The following is a 15,782-nucleotide window of genomic DNA, read 5'->3' as shown; positions in this document are numbered from 1 at the left end:
GGTAAAAGAAAGAAGCGAGGAAAGGAGAGAGGAAGGACTGTAATATTATCTATTTTTATAACTTTATTCTGGAAAAAAAAACACCTAAAATACTGTAATTCTGAAGTTCCAGTACTTTTTCTACAACTGTAAGTGTTAATATAGCCTAGACTTTATATATTAAATCCAAAAAGGCCCTTCTTGGCTTTCTGTAATCTGATGGGATTCCACATTATACCTATCTTCTATCTGCTATGTTACTTTCTGTTACTCTTGTCTAAGAGAAAAACCTCATCTTTCAAGTACAAACCATGTTATCCTTAGGTTTCAGTAGTTGTTATAACTCACCATGTTTTGCTTTTCTTTAGCACCTGGCAGAAACAGAAGGAAATTGCAAGCTCAACAATGGCACTCTCCTGCCTCCTCCTCAGTAACTACTCCTCAGACACTATTCATTTCTCTAATATCTCACGCTTTCTAACACAATGGTGATTTTTTTCCACATGTCAGAGGATATTAATTACCAAGCTCAGTTTTGATTCTCAGAAAGAGTTGGCAGTTGGTACATAGTTGACTGAATTTCTGCTGACAAATCTCAACAGCAGTGAAAACCTTGATAAACATGCAAGAATCTGTTTCACAGTTTTCTGTCACTGAGACACACGAACTTAGTGCAGCAAGCCATACTCATCTACCATGTGATAACTTATATAAACAGAACCTCAGGCATCAACACCACCTAGATGACTGAGGTCAGAACTGAAAATAGCCCTCACAAAGAAGAATGACACCTGTGCTTGTTTAGCTCCTGAGCTCTCAGCTTGATTTCTCTGTGTATACTTGAGGCCTTCTAAGGATGACATGGAGCTACACAACATATGTAAAAGCATTTCAAAGTTCTTCTCTCTAATTATATGACCCAAACTGAATGGTGGGTGAATCCATTTTTCTCACGCACTGAGCTTTTGAAAACTCTGGTTTCCATTAGCAGAACTGGCAACATTTGACTCAGCAGATCACCATCTCTCCCTTTAATATATATTTTCTTCATTTCTTGGTTTTAGTCCTACTCACTGGTCAACTGACTTCAGTGTCCTTTCTAGACTTGCTTCTTTCTCCCATCTCTTAATTCTGGAATGCTTCAAGGTGCAATCTTGGTCATCTTCTCTATTTACCTTCACTCCCTTGGTGATCTAATGCAGAAACATGAATCTGGATAACTCTTTTATGTTGCTTGGGCTTCCCCTGTGGCTCAGCTGGTAAAGAATCTGTCTGCAATGTGGGAGACCTGGGTTTGATCCCTGGGTTGGGAAGATCCCCAGGAGAAGGGAAAGGCTGCCCACTCCAGTATTCTGGCCTGGAGAATTCCAAGAACTGTATATTCCATGGGGTCACAAAGAGTCAGACACGACTGAATGACTTTCACTTCACTTTATGCTGCTCACAATGAAATGTCTCTTCCCAGGTCATAACCTGCTTCAGCGTCTCCAACTGGATGACTAATAGATATCTCAAACTTAGGATATCCAAGTCTGATCTCCTAACTTCATCCTACAAATCTGTTCAATCCAAAGAGATTTTCCAGTCTCAATGGATGACAACTCTATTCTTCCAGTTGCTCAACATCTAAAAATCTTGGTGTCCTTGAATCCTTTATTAGAAAATCATGTTGATTCCAACTTCACAGTATTTCCTGAGTCCAATCACTTCTTAACACCCCCACTGCTACCACTCTGGTACAAGTCATCATCTGAATTATTGCAGTAGTCTTCTAATTGGTTACAACCTTGTCTCTTCCACATCTATTCTCTCAAGGAACCAGAATAATGATATAAAATGGAACCTAGATATGTCCTTCCTCTGCTCAAAACCCTCCAGTGGCTTATTTTGTACAGAGTAAAAGCCTGAAAGGATCTGCATGATCTACTCCCTGTTAAATCCCTAACCTCCTTTCATATAAGCTATCCCCTTGTTCAGTTCATCCTAATCACTCTCCTTGCCATTTCTTTGAACAAGTTAGGTGTGCTCTTGATTTAGAATCTCTCCCTGGAATACTTGTTTCTAGATATCCACATGCCAACTCCCTCACCTTGAAGTGAAGTGAAAGTTGCTCAGTGGTGTCCAACTCTTTGTGACTCCATGGACTATACAGTCAAAGGAATTCTCCAGGCCAGAATACTGGAGTGGGTAGCCATTCCCTTTCTACAGGGGAGATTCCCAACCAGGGATTGAACTCAGGTCTCCTGCATTGCAGGCAGATTCTTTATCAGCTGAGCCATAGCTTATATTCTCAATTGGATTTCCCATGCACCATTTTAAACGCTAGAGCCTACCTTTCATCTCTCATCAAGATATGCCAATCCATAACCCTGCTTCAATTTCTTCATCCCATAACCCTTATCACCTGTTACTGTATTATAAAATTTGCTTATTTATTTATGGTTTCCTTTACTATGCAAATACATTTAAGTTTAATCGGGTCCTGTTTATTTTTGTTTTTATTTCCATTACTCCAGGAGGAGGACTTAAAAAGATCTTGCTGCAATATATGTCAGAGTGTTCTGCCTTTATTTTCCTCCAAGAGTTTTATAATATCTAGCCTTTAGATCTCCAGTTAGATCTCCAATCCATTTTTGACCTTATTTTTGTGCATGCTGTAAGAGAGTACTCTAATTCATTCTTTTACATGTAGCTATCTAGTTTTCCCAGCACCACTTATTAAACAAACTGTCTTTCCTCCAATGTGTATTTTTGAATATTTTGGCATACATGATATGACCATAGGTGAGTGTCATTATTTCTGTACTTTTATCCTGTTCCATTGATCTATATTTGTTTTTGTGCCAGTACCATACAGTTTGGATGACTGTAGCTTTATAGTCGAGCCTGAAGGCAAGGAGCCCGATTCCTCCAGCTCCATTTTTCTTTTTCAAGATTGCTTTGGTTATTTGTGGTCTTTTGTGTTTCCACACAAATTGTACAATTTTTGTTCTAATTCTGTGAAAAAAAAAAAAAGCCATTGGTAATCTGATAGAGCTTGCACTGAATCTGTACACTGTGTTGGGAAGTACAGTTATCTTGATTATATTGATTCTTCTAATCCAAGAATCATGATATATTTCTCCATCTGTTTGTATCATTTTTGATTTCTTTCCTATCTTAGAGTTTTCTGAGTACAGGTATTTTGCCTCCTTACGAAGGTTTATTCCAAGGTGTTTTATAATTCTTGATATGATGGTAAATGAGACTGTTTCCTTGATTTCTCATTCTGATCTTTTATTGTTAGTGTATAGGAATACAAGAGATTTCTGACCTAAATAAAATTAAAACACTGTGCATAAAAACGAAACCATAAGAAAAATTAAAAGACAACTCTCAGAAAGGGAGAACATGTTGTCAGTTGCAAATAAAGCAACCAACAACATATTCATCACCACAATACACAAACAGCTCATGCAACTCAATATAAAAAATCAACCCAATCAAAAAATGGGCAGAAGATTCTAATAGACATTTCTCCAATGAAAATATGCAGATGGCCAAAAAGCAAATGAAAAGATGCTCATCACTAATTATTAGAGAAATGAATACTAAAACTACAATGGATTATCACCTCACATCAATCAGAATGGCCATAATCAAAAACTCTACAAACAATAATTGCTGAAGAGGATGTGAAGGAAAGGGAACTCTCTTGAAGTGTTGTTGGGAATGTAAACAGGTACAGCCACTATGGAGAACAGTATGAAAGTTCATTTAAAAACTAAAAACACAACTACCATAAGATCCAGCAGTCCCACTCCTGTGCATATATCTGGAGAAAACCATACTTTGAAAAGATACATGCACCCCAATGTTCACTGAAGCACCTTTCACAATAGCTAAGACACGGAAGCAACAAAAATGTCTATCAATAGAGGAATGGATAAAGGGTTATAGCATGCATGCACACGTGCACATACACAACCCTTGAAGGAGGAAATGGCAACACACACATACACACACACAAAACCCTCCCTTGAAGGAGGAAATAGCAACCCACTCAAGTATTCTTGCCTGGAAAATTCCTTGGACAGAAAAGCTTGGAGGGCTACATTCCACAGGGTCGCAAAGAGTCAGACATGACTGAACATGTGCACACACACACACACACAAACATACACACACACACACACAGTGGAATATTACTCAGCCATAAATAAGAATAAAATAATGCCATCTGCAGGAACACAGATGGACCTAGAGATCATTATACTAAGTGAAGGCAGATAGTCAAATATCATATGATAGTGCTTATATGTGAACTCTAAAAAATGGGGGGAGAGAACAAATGAACTTATCTACAAAACAGAAACAGAGTTACAGACGCAGAAAACAAATTTATGGTTACCGGAGGGTTAGGGAGGGTAGGGATAAATTGGAAGATTGGGATTGAGATATACACGCTACCATATATAAAAGAGATAAAAGAATCTACTGTATAGCAAAGGGAACTCTACTCAATACTTTTTAAAGTCCTATATGGGATCCCCAGGTGACACTAGTGGTAAAGCAGATGTAAGAGACATGAGTTCGATCTCTGGGTTCAGAAGATCCCCTGGAGGAGGCGTGGCAGCCCACTCCAGTATTCTTGCCTGCAGAATCCCATGGGCAGATAGCCTGGGAGGCTATGATTCATAGGGTCACAAATAAAAACAGACAAGACTGAAGCAACTAAGCACACACACACAGGAAAAGAAGCTACAAAATAGTGTTTAAAAATATATATATATATATATACACACTTATAATAAGTGATTTACTTTGCTGTATACCAGAAACAAACACATTATAAATCTACTGTACTCCACTGAATTTTTTTAGAAAAATATAAAATTTACTTATTCTTTAAAAAGAATAAGCAAAACTTATTTATTGCCTATAATATTCATGTCCTTATTGCTTCCTTCTCTCCACCCTCCAGTCCCATCAAGTACCCACCACTCAAATCCTGATCCCTTGCAGTGAGGGCAGATTCTTTACAAACTGAGACACCAGGGAAGCCCAGAGGGAACCTACCTCAACAAAATAAAGGCCATGAAGGTGGCACTGGTGATAAAGAACCTGTCTGCCAACACAGCAGACATAAGAGATGCAGGTTCAATCTCTAGGTTGGGAAGATCCCTGGAAGGGGCATGAACATCCACTCCAGTATTCTTGCCTGGAAAGTCTCATGGACAGAGGAGCCTGGCAGGCTACAGTCCATAGCATCACAGAGTCAAACACAACTTAAACAACTTAGCACACATACATGATAAACCTACAGCTAACATCATTCTAAACTGTGGTAATCTGAAAGCATTAACTATAAGACCAGAAACAAGACAAGGATGTCCATTCTTGTCATTGTTATTCAACATAGTTTTGGAAATCCTAGCCATAGCAATCACAGAAAAATAAATAAATAAAAGGAATACAAATCAAAAGAGAAGTAAACCTGTCACTGTTTATAGGTGACATGATACTATACATAGAAAATTGTAATGATGCTACCAGAAAACTACTAGAAGTCAAATAATTCAGTAAAAGTTGCAGGTACCAAATTAATACATAGAGGAGATCAGGTTTCACCTTTAGGTGTTTGGAACTGAGTTGGGAGAGTGAGTTCCTGCAGTGGGTGCTGGACCGCCCTAGGGTGTGGGAAGACAAAGGGATCCACACTCAAGTCACCACTTTGCCACTTTGAGTCTTGGTGCCCTGCCATTTCATAGCCCTCAGGCCAGTGGCCTTGCTCATGTCAGGTGTCTGGAGACAGATTCTGAGGATCAGTGTCCTGATGACTGATGGAGCTTCTACACCTCTAGTAGTGGTCCTCAGGAGACCCCAACACTTCACATCTTCAGTTGGATATAACACATGACTCAAAGATCAAGCCTGGACCCTTTGGAGTGGGAGCACTGATTCCAAGACCCTAGAGTATCAGAGAACTAACCCTAGGGAGTATCAAATAGTGAGAACTCACACAAAGAAAACCACTTAAATGCAAAACCCGGCATCACCCAACCGCCAGTAGCACTCTGCGCAGAACGTCTCATCTAAACAAACAAAACAAAAATACAAACCCAATCATCACCAGACAGGATTACCACCTCACTCCGCCTAACCCATAAAAGGAAAAAACAAAAACTCAGCACAAATCTCACCCTATACAAAGGTCACACAAAGGACTGGACCAACCTTAGGAGGGCAGAAACCAAAAGGAAGAAAGAATTCAACTTTCTTCAAGGAAAGAATTCAACTTTACTTGAAGCCTAGGGAAAGGAGACTTCAAACACAGTGAGTTTAAAAATATAATGAAAAGGCAGAGAAATACTGAGCAAATGAAGGAATAAACTAGAAACATAGAAGTCCAATTAAATGAAGAGGAAATAGGCAAACTACCTGAAAAAGAATTCAGAGTAATGACAGTAAAGATGACAAAAATCCTTGAAGACAAAATGAAGAAAATGCAAGAATCAATTAACAAAGATCTAGAAAGATTATAGAATAAACATACAGAGACAAACAACACAATTACTGAAATTAAAAATACTCTAGAAGGAATCAATAGCAGAATATCTGAAGCAGAGGAACGGATCAGTGAGCTGGAAGATAAAATGGTGGAAATAACTTCTGAAGAGCAGAATAAAAAGAATGAAAAGAACTGAGGAAAGTCTGAGAGATGTCTGGGACCATATTAAACACACCAACATTCAAATTATTGGGGTTCCAGTAAAAGACGAGGAAAGAAAAAGGGCATGAGAAAAATTTTGAAGAGATTATAGTTGAAAATTTCCCCAACATGGAAAAGGAAATAGACAATCAAGTCCAAGAGGCACAAAGAGTCCCATACAAGACAAACCCAAGGAGAAACACACCAAGATATATACTGATCAAACTAACAAAGACTAAACACAAAGCAAGAATATTAAATGCAGCAAGGGAGAAGCAACAAGTAACATACAAGGGTAACCCCATACATTGAACTGCTGATCTTTCAGCAGAAACTCTGCAGGCCAGAAGGGAAAGACAGGATATATTTAAAGTACTGAAAGGGAAAAATCTACAACCAAGTTTACTTTACCTGGAAAGGATGTCATTCAAAATTGATGGAGGAATAAAAAGCTTTTCAGACAAGCAAAAGTTAAAGAGAATTCAGTACCACCAAACAAGCTTTACAACAAATGTTAAAGGGATTTATATAGTCAAGAAATACAAGAGAAGAAAAAAAATCTACAAAATCAACCCCAAACAATTAAGAAAATGGCAATAAGAACATATATATTAGTAATTACTTTAAATGTAAATGGATTAAATGCTCCAACCAAAAGACACAGCCTGGCTGAATGGATATAAAAACGAGACCCATAAATATGCTGTCTACAAGAAACCACTTCAGACCTCAAGACACATATAGTCTGAAAGTGAGAGGATGGAAAAATATATTCCATGCAAATGGGAAGGAAAAGAAAGTTGGAGTAGCCATCCTCATATAAGAAAAAATAGGGCTTAAAATAAAAAAGATTACAAGAAATAAGGAAGGACACTAAATAATGATCAAGGAATCAATCCAAGAGTAAGACATAACAATTTTAAGTATCTCTGAACCCGACACTGGAGAAGAAAATGGCAACCCACTCTAGTACTATTGCCTGGAAAATCCCATGAACAGAGGAGCCTGTCCATTGGGTAACAAAGAGTCAGACACAACTGAGTGACTTCACTTTACGCACCCAACATAGGAGCACCTCAATACATAAGACAAACACTAACAGACATAAAAGGAGAAATTGACATTAACACAGTAATAGTAGGAGACTTTAACACCCCACTCACACCAATGGGCAGATCATCAAAACAGAAAATTAATAAGGTAGCACAAGTCTTAAATATACATTAGATGAGATGGATCTTATTGATATCTTCAGGACATTTCATCCAAATGCAGAAGAATACACCTTCTCAAGTGCACATGGAACATTCTCCAGGGTAGACCACATCTTGGGTCACAAATCAAACCTTAGTAAATCTAAGAAAATTAAAATCGTATCAAGCATCTTCTCTGACCACAATGCTATGAGACTAGATATCAATTACAAGAAAAAAACTGTAAGAAACACAGACTCATGGAGATTAAACAACACATTTATAAATAACCAACAGGTTGAAATCAAAAGGGAAATCCAAAATTTTCTAGAAATAAATGACAAAACACAGCAACTCAAAACCCATGTGTTGTAGCAAAAGCAGTTCTAAGAGGGACGTTTATAGCAATACAACCCTACCTCAAGAAACAAGAAAAGCATCAAATAGACAACCTAACTTTACACCTAAAACAACAGGAAAAAGAACAAAAAAACTCCAAAATTAGTATGAGGAAAGAAATCATAAAGATATGAGCATAAATAAGTGAAAAAGAAATGAAAGAAACAATAGTAAAAATTCATAAAACTAAAAGCTGGTTCTTTGAGAAGATAAACAAAATTGACAAACCTTTAGCCAGATTCATCAAGAAAAAGAGAAGAATATCAAAATTAGAAATGAAAAAGGAGAGATTACAACAGACAATGAAGAAATACAAAGGAATATAAAAGACTATTAGGAACAACTATATGGCGATAAAATGGATAACGTGGAAGAAATGGACAGATTCTTATAAAAGCTCAATCCTCTAACACTGAACCAGGAAGAAACAGAAATTATGAACAACCCAATTGCAAGCACTGAAATTGAAGCTATGATCAAAAATGTTTGAAAAAACAAAGTCCCAGGACCAGATGGCTTCACAGGAGAATTCTATCAAACATTTAGAGAAGAACTAATGCCTATCCTTCTAAAACTCTTTCAAAAAATTCCAGAGATAGGAACATTTCCAAACTCATTCTACAAGGCCATCATCACCCTGATACCAAAACCAGACAAAGACAACACAAAAAAGAAAACTACAGGCCACTATAACTGATGAACATAGATGCAAAAATCCTCAACAAAATTTTAGCAAACAATTCTGCAACACATCAAAAAGGTCATACACCATGATCAAGTTGGGTTTATTCTAGGAATGCAAGGATTTTTCAATATATGCAAATCAATCAATGTAATACACCATAACAAACTGAAAGACAAAAATTATAATCTCAATAGATGCAGGAAAAGCCTTTTACCATTCAGCACCCATTTATGATGAAAACTCTTCAAAAAATGGGCACAGAAGGGACCTAGCCAACATAGTAAAGGCCATATATGATAAGCATACAGCAAACATTATTCTCAATGGTGAAACACTGAAAGCATTCCCTCTAAGATCAGGAACAAGACAAAGGTGTCCACTTTCGCCACTATTATTCCATATAGTTCTGGAAGTCCTGGCTACAGCAATCTGAGAAGAAAAAGAAATAAAAGGAATACAGATTGGAAAAGAAGTAAAGCTCTCACTGATTGCAGATGACATGATAGTGTACACAGAAAACCCTAAAGACAGTATCAGAAAATTACTAGAGCTAATCAGTGAATTTAGCAAGGTTGCAGGATACAAAATCAATACACAGAAATCACTTGGATTTCTATATACTAACAATGAAAAATCAGAAAAAGAAATTAAGCAATCAACCCCATTTACCATTGCAACTAAAAGAATTAAATATCTAGGAATAAACTTACCTAAGGAGACAAAAGAACTGTGCATAGAAAATTATAAGACACTGATGAAAGAAATCAAAGATGACATAAACAGATGGAGAGATATTCCATGTTCCTGGAGAATCAAGATTGTGAAAATGACAATACTTCCAAACACAATCTACAGATTCAATGCAATCCCTATTGAATTACCAATGGCATTTTTCACAGAACTAGAACAAAAAATTTCACAATTCATATGGAAACACAAAAGATCCCAATAGCCAAAGCAGTCTTGAGAAAGAAGAATGGAACTGAGGAATCAACCTTACTAACTTCAGATTTTACTTCAAAGCTACAGTCATCAAGACAGTATGGTACTGGCACAAAAACAGAAATATAGACCAATGGAACAAGATTGAAAGCCCAGAAATAAACCCATGCACCTATGGGTACCTTATTTTTGACAAAAGAGGCAAGAATATACAATGGGGCAAAGACAGCCTCTTCAATAATGGTGACGGGAAAACTGGACACCTACATGTAAAAGAATGAAATTAGAACACTTCCCAACACCATACACAAAGATAAACTCAAAATTGATTACAGACCTAAATGTAAGACCAGAAACTATAAAACTCTTAGAGTAAAACATAGGCAGAATGCTTGATGACATATCAAATCAAGATCCTTTATGACCCACCTCTTAAAGTAATGGAAATAAAAACAAAAGTAAACAAGAGGGACCTAATTAAACTCAAAAGCTTTGGAACAGCAAAAGAAACTATAAGCAAGGTGAAAACACAACCCTCAGAATGGGAGAAAATAATAGCAAATGAAAAAACGGACAAAGGATTAATTTCTAAAACCCATAGAAGCAGCTCATACAACTCAATACCAGAAAAACAAACAACCCAATCAAAAAGTAGGAAAAAGACATAAACAGACATTTCTCCAAAGAAGACATACAGATGGCTAAAAAACACATGAAAGATGCTCAACACTGCTCATTATTAGAGAAATGCAAATTAAAACTACAATGTCAGCTCACTCCTGTCAGAATGGCCATTATCAAAAGTCTACAAACATTAAATGCTGGAAAGGGTGTGGAGAAAAGGGAACACTCCTGCACTGTTGGTAGGAATGTAAACTGATACAGTCACTATGGAAGACAGTATGGCGATTCCTTCAAAATATAGGAATAAAACCACCATATGACCCAGCAATCCCACTCCTAGGCATATACCCTTAGGAAGCCAAAATTGAAAGAGATACATGTTTCCCACTGTTCACTGCAACACTATTTACAATAGCTAGAACATGGAAGCAACCCAGATGTCCATCAACAGATGAATGGATAAAGAAGTTGTGGTACATATACACAATGGAATATTACTCAGCCATAAAAATGAATGCATTTGAGTCAGTTCTAATGAGGTGAATGAACCTACAACCTGTCATACAGAGTGAAGTGACTCAAAAAGAGAAAGATAAATACCATATTCTAATGCATATATACGGAATCTAGAAAAATGGTACTGAAGAATTTATTTACAGGGCAACAATGGAGAAACAGACATAGAAAATAGACTTATGGACATTGGGAGAGGGGAGAAGAGGGTGAGATACATGGGAAGAGTAACATGGAAACTTACATTCAGGTCAGTTCAGTCGCTCAGTCATGTCTGACTCTTTGCGACACCATGAATCGCACCACGCCAGGCCTCCCTGTCCATCACCATCTCCTGGAGTTCACTCAGACTCACGTCCATTGAGTCCGTGATGCCATCCAGCCATCTCATCCTCTGTCATCCCCTTCTCCTCCTGCCCCCAATCCCTCCCAGCATCAGAGTCTTTTCCAATGAGTCAACTCTTCTCATGAGGTGGCCAAAGTACTGGAGCTTCAACTTTAGCATCATTCCCTCCAAAGAAATCCCAGAGCTGATCTCCTTCAGAATGGACTGGTTAGATCTCCTTACAGTCCAAGGGACTCTCAAGAGTCTTCTCCAACACCACAGTTCAAAAGCATCAATTCTTCAGCACTCAGCCTTCTTCACAGCCCAACTCTCACATCCATACATGACCACTGGAAAAACCATAGCCTTGACTAGACAGACCTTAGTGGGCAAAGTAACGTCTCTGCTTTTGAATATACTATCTAGGTTGGTCATAACTTTCCTTCCAAGGAGTAAGCATCTTTTAATTTCATGGCTGCAGTCACCATCTGCAGTGATTTTGGAGCCCCCAAAAATAAAGTCTGACACTGTTTCCCCTGTTTCCCCATCTATTTCCCATGAAGTGATGGGACCAGATGCCATGATCTTCATTTTCTGAATGTTGAGCTTTAAGCCAGCTTTTTCACTCTCCTCTTTCACTTTCATCAAGAGGCTTTTTAGCTCCTCTTCACTTTCTGCCATAAGGGTGGTGCCATCTGCATATATGAGGTTATTGATATTTCTCCTGGCAATCTTGATTCCAGCTTGTGTTTCTTCCAGCTCAACGTTTCTCATGATGTACTCTGCATAGAAGTTAAATAAGCAGGGTGACAATATACAGCCTTGACATACTCCATTTCCTATTTGGAACCAGTCTGTTGTTCCCTGTCCAGTTCTAACTGTTGCTTCCTGACCTGCATACAGGTTTCTCGAGAGGCAGATCAGGTGGTCTGGTATTCCCATCTCTTTCAGAATTTTCCACAGTTGATTGTGATCCACACAGTCAAAGGCTTTGACATAGTCAATAAAGCAGAAATAGATGTTTTTCTGGAACTCTCTTGCTTTTTCCATGATCCAGTGGATGTTGGCAATTTGATCTCTGGTTCCTCAGCCTTTTCTAAAACCAGCTAGAACATCAGGGAGTTCATGGTTCACGTATTGCTGAAGCCTGGCTTGGAGAATTTTGAGCATTACTTTACTAGCATGTGAGATGAGTGCAATTGTGTGGTAGTTTGAGCATTCTTTGGCATTGCCTTTCTTTGGAATTGGAATGAAAACTGACCTTTTCCAGTCCTGTGGCCACTGCTGAGTTTTCCAAATTTGCTGGCATATTGAGGGCAGCACTTTTACAGCATCATCTTTCAGGATTTGAAATAGCTCAACTGGAATTCCATCTTCCTCCACTAGCTTTGTTTGTAGTGATGCTTTCTAAGGCCCGCTTGACTTCACATTCTAGGATGTCTGGCTTTAGATGAGTGATCACACCATTGTGATTGTCTGGGTCGTGAAGATCTTTTTTGCACAGTTCTTCCGTGTATTCTTGCCACCTCTTCTTAATATCTTCTGCTTTTGTTAGGTCCATACAATTTCTGTCCTTTATCGAGCCCATCTTTGCATGAAATGTTCCCTTGGTATCTCTAATTTTCTTGAAGAGCTCTCTAGTCTTTCCCATTCAACTGTTTTCCTCTATTTCTTTGCATTGATGGCTGAAGAAGGCTTTCTTATCTCTTCTTGCTATTCTTTGGAACTCTGCATTCAGATGCTTATATCTTTTCTTTTCTCCTTTGCTTTTTGCCTCTCTTCTTTTCAAAGCTATTTGTAAGGCCTCCCCAGATAGCCATTTTGCTTTTTAGCATTTCTTTTTCCATGGGGATGGTCTTGATCCATGTCTCCTGTACAATGTCATGAACCTCATTCCATAGTTCATCAGGCACTCTATATATCAGATCTAGGCCCTTAAATCTATTTCTCACTTCCACTGTATAATCATAAGGGATTTGATTTAGGTCATACCTGAATGATATAGTGGTTTTCCCTATTTTTTTCAATTTGAGTCTGAATTTGGTAATAAGGAGTTCATGATCTGAGCCACAGTCAGCTCCTGGTCTAGTTTTTGCTGACTGTATAGAGCTTCTCCATCTTTGGCTGCAAAGAATATAATCACTCTGATTTCGGTGTTGACCATCTGGTGATGTCCAGGTGTAGAGTCTTACATTTCTTATATTACCATATGTAAAATAGATAGCCAATTGGAATTTGCTGTATGGCTCAGGAAACTCAAACAGGGGCTCTGTATCAACCGAAAGGGGTGGGATGGGGTGGGAGATGGGGGAGGGAGATGGGAGGATGCTTCAAAAGGGAGGGAATATATGTATCCCTATGGCTGATTCATATTGAGGTTTGACAGAAAAGAGCAAAATTATGTAAAGCAATTATCCTTCAATAAAAAATAAATAAATCTAAGAAATTGATATGTAGAGATCTCTTACATTTCATACATTAGCAATGAAAGATCAGAAAGAAAAAGTAAAGAAAAAATCCCATTTACCGTTGCATCAAAATGAGAATAAAACACCTAGGAATAAACCTAAGGGGACAAAAGATCTGTAGCCCAAAACCTGTAAGATGCTGACAGAAGAAACTGAAGATGACACCAAGAGATGGAAAAATATATACCATGTTCTTGAATTGAAAGAATTAATACAGTCAAAATGATGACAGGACCCAAGGCAGTCTACAGATTCATTGCAATCACTTTCAAATTACTAATGGCATATTTCATAGAACTAGAACAATTTTTTTTATGGAGAGATAAGCTTAAGATGGCAGAATAGAAGGATGTGAGCTTACCTTCTTCTCTACAAAATAACCAGCATAACAACTAACTGCTAAACAACAATTGACCAAAAAATGCTGGATCCTAGTAAAAACACTGGATCCATACCCTATGTCCAAAGACAAAGAAGAAGCTAAACAAGATGGCAGGAGGGGTGCAATGGAAATAAAATGAAATCCAAGTTGGCCAGGTGGGCAACCCACAATTATATACATTGTAATATATTAATATTTATGTAATATTAATAGTAATAATGTATTACTATGTTAGAATATAATAGTAATAATATAATAATAATAATGTAATATATAATAATATAATCATAACTGGAAAACATATGTAACAATATAATAGTAGTAATAATATAATAGTAATATATAATAATATATAATAATATAATAGTAACTGGAAAACAATTATAACACAGAAGTTACCTCATAGGAGTAAAGGTTCAGAGTTCCACATTGGACTTCCCAGCCAGAATGCCCACAGCAAGAGGAGGAGTCCCCAGAGAAACTGGCTTTGAATACCAGTGGGATTTTGTCACAAGACTTCCAATGGACCAAGGGAAACAGAAATTCCCATTTTGGAGGGTACAAAAGTTTTGTGTGCCCCATGACCCAGGGGGGAAAAAGCAGTGACTCCATAAGATACTGGGCCAGACCTATCTGCTAGTATTGGAGGGTCTCCTGTGGGGGCACAGGCAGCTGTGGCTCACTGTGGGGACAAAGACACTGGCAACAGCAGTCTTGGGTAGTACTCCTTAGTGTGAGCCTCCAAGAGGTCACTATTTCCCTTGTAAGACCAAGCCTCACACAATAGTCTGTAGGCTCCACTCCTGGGATGCTTGAGGCCAAGCGACCAACAGTCCAACCCATCAGCAGACAAGTAGTTCAAGGTCTCCCTTACCGTGGTCCTGCCTAGCAGAGTGAGGACAGACCCACCTCCACACATCAGTGAGCAGGCATCAGCAACTCTCATCAAGAAGCCTGAACAAACCTTATAGACATCCTCATCCACCAGAAAGCAGACAGTAAAAGCAAGAAGAGCTACAGTCCTGCAATCTGCTAAAAGGAAACTACAATCACAGAAAGCTGAAGCAACTGAGATGGCAGAGGAATACAACTGTAATGGAAAATACATTAGAAGAAATCAATAGCAGAATATTGATTTCAAGGAACAGAAGAATGGATAAGTGACCTGGATGACAAAATACTGGAAATCATTTTCATGGAACAGAAGAAAGAAAAAATAATAAAGTAAATGAAGACAATCTAAGAGACCTCTGGTACAACATGAAACATGCCAAAATTCACAGTACAGAGGTCCCAAAAGGAGAGGACTGAAACTGAAGCTCCAAAGTTTGGCCACCTGATGCGAAGAGCCAACTCATTAGAAAAGACCCTGATGCTGGGAAACACTGAAGGTAGGAGAGGGAGGCAACAGAGGACAAGATGGTTGGAAGGTATCACTGACTCAAAGGACATGAGTTTGAGAAAACCCTGGGAGAAGGTGACAAACAGGGAAGCCTGGCATACTGCAGTCCATGAGATCACAAAGAGTCTCACAGAATTGAGCAATTGAACAACAAGAACAAAAAGGAGAGGAAATATAAA

Source organism: Capricornis sumatraensis, chromosome 3, assembly GCF_032405125.1.
Source record: "Capricornis sumatraensis isolate serow.1 chromosome 3, serow.2, whole genome shotgun sequence".
Classification (NCBI taxonomy): Eukaryota; Metazoa; Chordata; class Mammalia; order Artiodactyla; family Bovidae; genus Capricornis; species Capricornis sumatraensis.
The sequence above is the reverse complement of the archived record's forward strand: the minus strand, read 5'-3'. Positions refer to the sequence as shown.